General features: G+C 38.0%; 1 pseudogene; it reads right to left on the bottom strand.

The window, feature by feature from the left end:
- LOC107702249 (NACHT, LRR and PYD domains-containing protein 3-like) overlaps window positions 1–9,826 on the bottom strand; it is a 63,961-nt pseudogene extending 54,135 nt beyond the window's left edge.
- Between the last annotated feature and the right edge of the window lie 729 nt (window positions 9,827–10,555).

Below are 10,555 nucleotides of genomic sequence, written 5' to 3'. Positions count from 1 at the left end.
GAATGCCCAACGCATGGTAAGAGGACACAGCGTCTTGTTCCCTATTCTCAGGGAACCATGGTACATGCGTAACCTGAGATGTTACCTTTTGAAAGGGAACTCCACGCTGCATCCTCTAGAGGGCGCTAGGGGAATGGTATACCAATGCCGCCATGCTGAGGGATGAGCCCAAATAACTGGATTTCCCAAGTCAAAGACTCAAGAAACATCATCCCTGCCCCAGAGAAATCTCTGTGGCCAGAACCCGAGCTACAAGCCTCTACAGGCAGGCTCAAAGATTCCCAACGTCATAGACTAGCTCACCCACCAAAGTATGGAACTCTAAGAGTGGAGGTCTCAGCATAACAAATCTCTAGAATGAGAGGAGACCTGGCTACACAACACTACACAGCAAAATCAAGTAATTAAGTCAAATTAACACTGCTGGGTGTCTATATATGTCCACACTACAGAGTGTTAAACGTAACACTCAAGCGGTGTTGAAGTGAATGATGGATGAGTTTTGATTGGTGCACCCAGAATGCACTGCAGCATGAAGCTTTTTGTTTATTGTCACCATTGTTGAGATTTATATGCTGATTCTTGATGAATGTTTGCATCTTTGTTTTACAGATGTTCAAAATGTCTAGTGTGCAAAGTGTTTCTAAAATTCACCAAATTATCTGATTAAATCATTACTATCATCAGCAATATTAAATTAATTTTACGTAACACAGAATCATGCCAATTACACTACAACCAAATCATTATTAATAACCAGTCAACACCACCAGATTATGTTTTTTTATGGCTTTTACCGTAACAAATGTGTTTTATAAACAGAGTTACAACAGCCAACAGAGTTACAACAAAAAAATTAATGTTAGAAAGTCAAGAGTCCAACTAAAGCAAACAATGATCACATCAATGGTGACTTTAAACAAAACATTCAACATTTAAACCTCTGTTCTCAATAAAAACTTTTTTAGACATATTTCAGAAATAAAATAAAACTGGTTAGTAATAAGCGAAACTGGTAATGCTGTTTGTGGAGTTGTTTAATTCTCCTCTCCTGAGATCTTGAGAGATTTCATGTGTTTTATGTCAGTTGATTTCATCTAAGGCTGTGATTGGAACTCAGTTGTAGTTGTTGTGTTTCTCTTCAGTGATTGTGCTTGTTAACAGCAGGTGTTCATCACTAAAGCTCAATAATCACTTAATTAATAACTTAATTATCTCATTCACTTCAACACCACTTCAGTGTTACTTTTAAAACTATGTATAGTGTGGACACATATAGACACCCACAATGTAAAAAATTGCTGTAAAAAAACGGCCATGTTTTTACAGTAACATACTGCTTTTTAATGAAATCAGTAAAATCCTGTAGAAAACAATGCATTCTGGGTAGTATTGATTGTTTTTGAGAAAATGGCCTTCTGCAGTGCCGTGAATCAGAGTTGGGACCAAGCCATTCCTTTCAAGTCACAAGCAAGTCTTGAGTCAAATCCCAAGTCCTCAATGAGTTCAAGTTAATGAGATAATTAAGTGACTAATTAAATGATGATTGTGCATTAGTGATGAACACCTGCTGTTATCAAGCAGCATCATTAAAGTAAAGAGAAACACAAGAACTACAACCGTCTTCTGCCACAGCCTTGGATGAAATCAGCTGAAAAAAAAAAAAACTCTCAAGATCTGATTAAACAACGCCACAAACAGCATCACCAGCTTCACTCATTACTAACCAGACTGACTTTATTTTGTTGTCTGCAGAATCCCTTATTGAGAATTAATAGAGGTTTAAATGTTGATGTTTTATTGGTCAAGAAAAGGAAGAAAAAAAAACACACGACGGCACCATAATTGTGGTCAACGTTTGCTTTAGTTTGTCTCTTGACCCTTTTAGTAATTCGCTTCTAAGCATTTGCAATAATCTCACCAAACATTTATACATTGTTGAATCAAAAGCTTGAAGTAGCAGATTAGCTTATACTTTCATTTTATAACTAATGTGAATGAACATCATGACGTGGTCTCTTTCTTTTTGGTTTATTGACTGACATTCAGCTATTACAGAACTGCGACAACAAAAAACAAATAAAAAATCCTATTAAACAACTTTCACCACAATTCTTCAATACTGAAGAAAGAAAAAATGAAGCGTATCAGCGCAGGCTTTTAGACATGAACACTTATTATACGATCCTCAACAGTGGTGACAATAATTTTTCATACGTCAGTGCATGATGGAAGTTTTTACTATGGTGTTACCCAGCATGCATTGCAGCATGAAGCATTGTGTTGATTGTCACCATTGTTGAGATTCATATGCTGGTTCTTGATGTCTGTGTCTAAATAGTACAGGTGTTAATATTTATATATTTGTTATATAGATTTCAAATTAATTCATAATATATGGATATTGTCAAATATGAGATAAATACTTCTTTTTATAAATGAATTAATTAATTTTGTAAGTAATCAAGCCAGCTCATGACAACTACCTCATCATTCAAAAACAGCTGATAGCTGCTCACGGTACAAAACCAATCTCCCTACTTTTCAACACCACATGCATTACTACAAAGAGAGATCTAACACAGGAGGTCAAGGGTCAAGAGCCCAACTAAAGCAAACACTGATCTCCATGATGGTGACATAATTTTAACCAATAAAACATCAACACCACTATTTACACTGCACACGTCTGCGGTGCAGTGTGGCTCTGATACGGTCACTGAAGCTGATTACGGCCACTCAATGCTTGTGTTTATGTTTTTATACAGTCTATGGTTTATTCCAGCCGCGCCACGCACGTTTCTGAAGCGGCTCTCTTGGCTGCTTCTGTAAAGATACACGCATAAGCCTCCTTTGAATAAATATACCCAAAATCCGTCAAAATCCCACCAAAATCCGTTGCCATGACTTATCGCGAGAGGCAAAAGGTTACGTTTAAGTCCCATAACATTGGTTAATGGAAACGCCGTCATTTCGCAATACTTTTTTATCTGCATTTATAAAATATCGCCAAAGTTTTGTGCAAATCTGTAATGGAAACGCGCCTAATGATGAGTTACAAACTCTGATGTTCTGCTTTATTTAAAGACAGTAACTGTGGATGATCTCTTTGTTAAGTAGCTACTTCAGTGCATACTTTAGTGCAATAACAAAAAAAAAAAAACAATTTGATGTGAAATATATTTACAGGATTTTATTGGCACCTTTTTTGCTAGTACAGTGGCATACAGTGCAGCAGTGTTAATTTGACACCGGGGATTTTGCTGTGTATTAAGCCTAAAATGTGCTTTAATGTCGCTACTGATGAGGATTGTATGATCTTTGAATAATATCAGTTTTTAAATACAAAATATTTAAAAAGTACCTAAAGTATACTTGCAATACTTCCACTTTAGCACTATCAAATATACTTCAGTATATCTTTAGTTGGACTTCAGCACTACTTCCACACAATTAAAGTGCATTACGTACAAAATTAGTTGTTCCAATTTAGCAGACTTTAAGTATACCAGTTTAGTATACCAAAAGTACAATTGCAGGGTATGATTATTAAGTACATACATATATAAAAGTAATTGTAGTATACTTAAAATAAAATAAATTTCAAATACATTTTAGTACATTTTTTTTTCACTAGTATATACAAACAGTATGATTTTTCAGGAAAAAAACAAAATATAATGGCAGCACCCTAAATGGCTGTTACATGATTATGTGCATCTCTTGTTCCGTGACCCAGATAGCAACATAGTGCTGGCTCAGATCCGGCCCACATCTGACACATGTGGAATGATGATCTGGCCCACATGTAGTGTGGAATGATGGCACTTGGGTGGACTGCTCCTGTTTGCCAGATCTGGTTCACAAGCAGGCCATAGCAAAGCCACATGCAAAGCCCTGAAATGTCAGCAGTGACCAGGACATCTAGATGTGCCCCAGAGACTGATCCCCTCCGAAGACCTCATCTCCTACACGGCTATTGGGACAAGATCACGGGAACCAGATGAGTCCTCTGCACACTCTGACTCTGCTGCAGCCTAGATTTAAACTGCTGGTTTTGTCTGGCCAGAGGTGAAAGACACACTATTTCGACACACTATTTCCCCGTTTAATACTGTAAAGCTGCTTTGACACAACTTGCATTGTAAAAAGGGCTATACAAATCTACAGAGGTCTACAGAAGTTTTTTTTATTGAGAATTAAAAGGGGATTAAATCTAATGGTTGTTTCATTTGAAGTCACCATAATGGTGCATTAGTTGGGCTCTTAACTCTTATTATTAATCATTTGTCTTCTTTGGCCTTCTTTGATAATTTGCTGTTGATGGTTTCACAGTTATCATGTAGTGGCTTGATTCACTGAAGTCATTTGAAACTAGTAATCGTGTAATTGAATGCTTTCACATTACAAATCCTGTTTTACTGCAACTTGCGTTTTAATAAATGAGCACAAAAAGGTTAACACTGACACACATATCAGCAAAATATTCAGATAATTGGATCAATTCTGTACATCACAAAAAGCTACTAAATGACACAACATAAAACAACAAAAAATACAAAATAAATACATGAACCAAAGAATTAAATAAAATAATAGGACAATTCAGCTGCATAATTTATTCATGCTGTGACATGCTGAGAGTTTTGTACTATGGCACCCAGCATGCATTGCGACATTACACTTTTTATTGTCACCATTGTTGAGGTTCATTTGGTGATTTATAATGACTTTGTGTGTTATGAGTGTTCAAATTTTTGTGCTCTTTTAAAAAAACAAACAAACAAAAAACTTTTAACTGGTTCTGCAATACTGTTGATCTTACACTGCAGATTTATACAGCAAGTGTATTATTGATACAACAATTGCTAGAATCAGGCGACATTAGTGAATCAGGCTATTTCATTATGATGAACCATCAACAGCTAACTATCATCACCTGATCTCATTTTGTCTTTATTTGCTATTGCAAATGTGTTTGATAAACACACCATCATAGCAGCCAGCGAAGACAAACTAATTGTAATAAAAGTTAAGAGCCCAATTAAATCACTAATAAACACGAATCACCATTATGGTGACTTCAGATGAAACAAACTTTAGATTTAAACCCCTGTTAATTCTCAATAAGAACTTCTGTAGATGTCTGACAGAAAGTAATTCTTGTTAGCAATAAGTGAAGCTGGTAATGCTGTTGTTGAATCCTCCTCAGCTGAGATCTGTAGAGATTTAATGTATTTTATCTTCAGCTGATTTCATCTTAGGCTGTGGCTTAGGTCAGTTGTACACAACAAAATCCCTGGTGTTAAATTAACACTGCTGGGTGTCTATATGGGTCCACACTACAGCGGTGTTGAAATGAATGATTAAAGTGTTGCTGTAATAGTTACAGTGAATGAATTTTAAACCTATGTAATGCATATTAAAATTTGAACTCCTATGAAATTAAGACAAACACAGACATCAAGAACCACCAGCATTTGAATCTCAACAATGGTGACAATCAACAAAATGCTTTATGCTGCAATGCATGCTGGGCAACACCATAGTAAAAACTCCCATCATGCACTGCAGTATGAAAAATTATTGTCACCACTGTTGAGGATCGTATAATAAGTGTTCATGTCTAAAACCCTGAGCTGATGTGGTTCGGTTTTTTCAATATCCCTATCATTACAGTGACGTTTGTTTAATAGAAATCTTAGGCTGTGGCTTAGGTCAGTTGTACACAACAAAATCCCTGGTGTTAAATTAACACTGCTGGGTGTCTATATGGGTCCACACTACAGCGGTGTTGAAATGAATTATTAAAGTGTTGCTGTAATAGTTACAGTGAATGAATTTTAAACCTATGTAATGCATATTAAAATTTGAACTCCTATGAAATTAAGACAAACACAGACATCAAGAACCACCAGCATTTGAATCTCAACAATGGTGACAATCAACAAAATGCTTCACGCTGCAATGCATGATGGGTAACACCATAGTACAAACTCCCATCATGCACTGCAGGATGAAAAATTATTGTCACCACTGTTGAGGATCGTATAATAAGTGTTCATGTCTAAAAGCCTGAGCTGATGTGGTTCATTTTTGTCAATATCCCTATCATTACAGTGACGTTTGTTTAATAGAACTATTTTTTTTTGCAATTCTGTAATGGCTGAATGTCAGTCAACAAACCAAAGACAGAGACCACTTCCTGATGTCTATTCAAAAGAGTTCTAAGCAGAAAGTGTAAGATAATCTGCTATTTCAAGATTTGCAGCAGTGCGCAAATGTTTGCGTTGAAACAATATTGCAATAGCTTAAAACCAAATTACTTGAAATTATTAAAAGGGTCAAGGGACAAACTAAAGAAAATCTTGACCACAATTATGGTAGCATTGTGTGTGTTTTTTTTAAGTTGATTCCATCCAAGGCTGTGGCTAAAGTCAGATGTAGTTCTTGTGTTTCTCTTTTCTTCAATGATGCTGATTGTTAACAACAGGTGTTCATCACTAATGCACAATCATCCTTTAATTAGTCACTTAATTATCTCATTAACTTTAACTCTTTGAGGACTTGGGATTTGACTTGAGACTTGCTTGTGACTTGTGAAAGGAATCAAGTATGTATCGCTGCAGCACGGAGACCTCCAAGTGGGAGGGACTTACACCGCAAGTAGGTTGGGAGACCTCCAAGTGGGAGGGACTTAACGCCACAAGTAGGTTGGGAGACCTCCAAGTGGAAGGGACTTAACACCGCGAGCATGCGCACATCAATATAGCGTAATTTTTCTCAAACTGTACAACAATAATTACTATTTTTGCATTATTGTAAGTGGTAGGTTTAGGGTTGGGTTAGGTGTAGACGTTAATAAAACACAAGCTGTAACTCTGTGGCATGTACAAGACAATAAATCAATCAATCAAAAGCCCCAGGAGGTTTGCACAGCCTACTTGGAGCTCAAGTCCCACCCATTTGGAGCTGGCTCCGACCTCCGTTTATACCTAACTCAAAGGAATGACTTGGTCCAACCTCTGGTGAAGTCAGCTGGCTGAGTTCATGGGTGGAATAAACACATGGCAGGACTTTTACTTTCTGACCCCTGGACTTTACACCTCTGCATGTGGGCCAGATCATCATTCCACACATGCCAGATGTGGGCCAGATCTGGGCCGACACTATGTTGCTATCTGGGCAGTGGCACTGACTAAAATATTTTACCTCTTCCACAGTTTTACTAAAAAAGATTTTATCTAATAGTTTAATTTAATGGAACGTAACTATTATACTTGTGAATTATTAGATTCAATTTGAATTATTTTCATTTAATATATTTCAACAAACCTGAATGTAACGTTTTAGTGAACGATGATGATCCTAATCTAATATTTGTAATATCAGAGTATTTACAACCCTGTTCTTGGAAGCACCTCAGATTTGCACAGTTTAGATGAATTTCTCTTATGAAACAGGCTTGATTGAACACATCTGGTCACTAGTAGAGCACTCTATGATGTTATCTGAGTGTGCCAAATAAAAAAAGTCCTCAGAATATACAAAAACCGTGTAGAGAAACACAGGCCTACTGTACACAATAAGGTCAATAAAACAAAGACACTGTAAAATACTCACTCAGCCTTTCTAGATGCTTTGATCACTGGCAGCAGCCTCAGGAGACATTCTTCTGATGGATCATATTTATTCAGTTTAAACTCATCCAGCTCTTCTTCTGAATTCAACAGCACAAACACCAGAGCCGACCACTGAGCAGGAGATAGTCTGACTCCAGAGAGGCAACGGGCACCTGTTCTGCTCAGGTATGTTTGGACTTCCTGCTCCAGTGAGCGATCATTCAGTTCATTCAGACAGTGGAACAGATTGATGGATTTCTCTGGAGAGGGATTCTCCCTGATCTTCTGTTTGATGTATTCAGCTGTTTCCGGATTGTTGTGTGAGCTGCTTATTGTCTTTCTCAGGAGGCCTTGTAAGAGAGTCTGATTAGACTCTAGTGAGATACCTACAAGGAACCGGAGGAAAAGGTCCTAGTGTCCGTTCTCACTCTGTAAGGCCTTGTCCACTTCTCCCTTCAGTAAACTGGTCATTGTTGACCCAAACATATTCAACAGTCCTGTGTTATTTTCAGAAAAGGACAGCAGCTTGAATAAAGCAGCAAGAAACTCCTGAACGCTCAGATGAACAAAGCTGTACACCTTCCCTAGGTGCAGTCCAAACTCCTCTCTGAAGATCTGGGTACAAACTCCTGAGTACACTGACACTTCTCTGACATCAATGCCGCTCTCTTTCAGGTCCTCCTCATAGAAGATCAGGTTCCCTTTTTCCAGCTGTTCAAACGCCAGTCTTCCTAGAGACAGAATAGTCTTTCTAGCCTGACGAGGATCGATTTCATATTTCCCATCATACTTCTGTGTCTTCAGTTTGGTCTGAAAGATCAGGAAGTGTGTGAACATTTGTGTGAGAGTCTTGGGAATCTCTGCACTCTCTGCTTTACCCATCATCCTCTCCAGAACAGCGGCTGAAATCCAGCAGAAGACTGGGATGTGACACATGATGAACAGACTTCTTGATGATCGGATGTGTGTGACGATTCTATCAGCCAGACTCGGATCATTTATTCTCTTCCTGAAATATTCCTCCTTCTGAGGGTCGTTGAATCCTCGTACCTCTGTGACCTGGTGGACACACTCAGGAGGGATCTGATTGGCTGCTGCTGGTCGAGAGGTGATCCAGAGGAGAGCAGAAGGAAGTAGATTCCCCTTGATGAGGTTGGTCAGCAGCACATCCACTGAGGCTGATTCTGTTACATCAGACAAGCTTGGATTGTTTTGGAAATCTAGAGGGAGCCGACACTCATCCAGACCATCAAATATGAACATGACTTTGTAGTCATCATAATCTGTTGATTTAAACTCTTTGGTTTCTGTGTGAAGGTGGTTTAGAAGATCCACAAGACTGAGATTTTTCTGTATCAAATTAAGCTCCCTGAAAGGAAGCAGAAATATGAAATGAAAGTCCTGATTGGCTTTTCCTTCAGCCCAGTCCAGAATGAACTTCTGCACAGAGACTGTTTTTCCAATTCCAGCGACTCCTTTAGTCAGCACAGTTCTGATGGGTTTGTCTTGTCCAGGTGAGGGTTTAAATATGTCATTGCAGTTGATTGGTGTCTCCTGTGTCTCTGGTCTCCTGGACACTGTCTCAATCTGTCTCACCTCATGCTCATTATTGACCTCTCCACTGCCTCCCTCTGTGATGTAGAGCTCTGTGTAGATCTCATTCAGACGTGTTGAGTCTCCATGATTGGACATTCCTTCACTGATTCTCTGATATTTATCCTGTAGTCTGGATCTGAGTTTTTGTTGATACACAGGCATCAGTTCTGAGTAAAGGAAATAAATGTTATTTACTAATAACAAATTAGTTGAACAATAGTGAATAAAAAAATAGTTAACACATATGTTTATTTAATTTAATATTTTTCAGATTATATGCATAGGAGGACATGCAATGCTTTAGTTTTTTTTTTATGTTTCATATGTTTCATATTATGCATTTTTTAAGGTTCTTGGCAGGGTATAATCTGCTGATCCAGAGCTCTTACTGGTCTGTAGTGTGTTAGCGAGGTCTGTCTGGTTCATCTTCCTCAGGATGTGCAGTGTGATCTTCAGAAGCCCTTCTCTGACTCTGCTATGACCCTCCTTATCATAATGCTCTCTTTCAGAGCATTCTGTGTAATCTGGACTCAACAGTCTTCTAAAACATTCCAGCTCAGTCTTCATTACAGAGATGATTTTCTGCTCAAGCTCCTGAAATAATGAATATTCAAACAATGAACATACATTCAGTTACTTGAAGGGTGAACCAAAGGATCAATACACAAGAGTCAAGACTGAATTTATCAGAGGTGTAAAGTCCAGGGGTCAGAAAGTAAAAGTCCTGCCATATATTTGTCATATGATCTGGGAAAACCCGTCAGATGTCGTGCTGGGACGTTTTCAGGAAATTCGAAAAATAGGTTGAATGTCATTTTTTGTCAAAATTAGTGTTTCATTCAATTATTACTCTATAACATATTGTCTATCATCTCTGAAAATATCTTGGCAAAATTCACTTGTTTAGTGCAGAAAAATAGCAATTTATTGCAGCAAGCAGAAAAGACTGTAGGCGCGTTTCCATTACCCTTCAAATTGCGCAAATTGAAAATACGCCTAATGGAAACACGTCAATTTCGCAAAAACGCCCATATATCGCAAAAAAGTTTTTACGCTCGCATGAGGTGGTTTTTCAGGCAATGCGAAAAAGGAATAATTTGCGAAACTGCAATGGAAACGGCTTTTTCGCATTTACAGGTCACATGGCGTATGTAAAAAGTCATATGATCATTCTTCAATATACTATAACCTCCAAGAAACACTTCATAAGTGGCTGCGCTCCAGTATAAGGGGCTTGCCCTACCATTAATGCTTAGACAATTTACACTGCACACGTCTGCAGTGCAGTGTGGCTCTGATACGGTCACTGAAGCTGATTGCGGCCACTCAATGCTTGT

This window comes from Sinocyclocheilus anshuiensis, unplaced genomic scaffold, assembly GCF_001515605.1.
Source record: "Sinocyclocheilus anshuiensis isolate Anshui unplaced genomic scaffold, SAMN03320099.WGS_v1.1 scaffold666, whole genome shotgun sequence".
Lineage (NCBI taxonomy): Eukaryota > Metazoa > Chordata > Actinopteri > Cypriniformes > Cyprinidae > Sinocyclocheilus > Sinocyclocheilus anshuiensis.
This window is presented reverse-complemented; position numbering and strand designations above follow the sequence as displayed.